The sequence below is a fragment of the Egretta garzetta genome, unplaced genomic scaffold, assembly GCF_000687185.1.
Source record: "Egretta garzetta isolate BGI_Z169 unplaced genomic scaffold, ASM68718v1 scaffold113, whole genome shotgun sequence".
Classification (NCBI taxonomy): domain Eukaryota; kingdom Metazoa; phylum Chordata; class Aves; order Pelecaniformes; family Ardeidae; genus Egretta; species Egretta garzetta.
The window spans coordinates 1105563-1106826 of NW_009259115.1; positions in this window are offsets into that span (position 1 = coordinate 1105563).

Below are 1264 nucleotides of genomic sequence, written 5' to 3' on the forward strand. Positions count from 1 at the left end.
ACGGGGCGGGGGGCAACAAAGAGCCAGCGGGATCGATGTGGCTGGCGGGGAACAAGGAGCAGGAGTGAGATCAGCCACTGGGAAGAGCGATGCCTGAGCTGGCGGAGCAGCAGTGCCATCGCCTGGAGCTCCCCGCCAAGATGCTCTCCTCTGGGTAAATCCCAAAGCAAACACAAACACATGTTATTTTTATTTATCCGTAGCTGAGACCTCTCCCAGACCACGGAGACTCCCCAGCAAAGGGGCCAGGCTTTACACCAGCCTTCCCTTATGCCAAATCATCGAGAGGCTGAGCATCCCTATTCTTTCCTTTTTTCAACCCAAAAGCATGGGGGACACGGCCAGACAGCCTTCATGTCAGCACCAGCAGCAGCAATGCCAGTGAGGACCACCCTGCCGCAGCTGGGTCAGGCTTTCACCAGGGCACCCTAATTTTGCATGGAGGTGGTGCAGATCTTGAACACAGATGGGGAAACTCTCCTGTAAAGGGCCAGAGGGGCCCCTGGTTGAATATGAAGAATAAATGGTTTTGGGGATGGTGTTTGAGGCAGTGCTGGAAGGTGGCAGGGGAACACTGGGGTTAGGCTTTCTTCAAGGGATGTGGAAGATGGGGAAAGCAAATTTGTTTTATCAGAAAGCAAGAGTTTGCAGAAAACGAGGTGTCCGGGGTTAATTCTACCCTAAAAAATAAGATTTTCCATCTGTGGTCCCAGTAATTGCGAAGATCTGGTGCAATCCCGCCATTTTCCACCGATTCACGCACAAGTATGCCTCAAACCCGGGCCATACTCCATGCCGCAAACATGTTCAAACCTCATGAGGCATAAATAAGTATAAATAAATAAATAAATAAATAAAGGCTCCTGCCCCCGATTCTGGGGGGAGGCAGGCAGCTCCGGTTCCCGGACCTCGCTGAGGGTGGGAACCGGAGCCACGGCAAGGCCACGGCAGAGGGGTGGTCCAACCTGTGCTATAGCATATGCGCTGTTATACGTGCCATTTTAGCGTACTGTGTGCTATTTTGGCACATATACTACTTCATGGGGTATATGTACACCCGTAAATGCCATGTTGTATTGGACACGCGATGTGTAACCAAGGAGGTAGCGTCTGCAGCTTGGACACCACACAATACGCGAGATATACAAACAAAAACCTAAACATAAAACAGTTCATTGCACACAAACCATGGGGGGAAAAAAATGTGCAACCTACCTGTCCCTTGAAAACTGCGGGCCTGACACATGGGCTGCCCACACCCCCC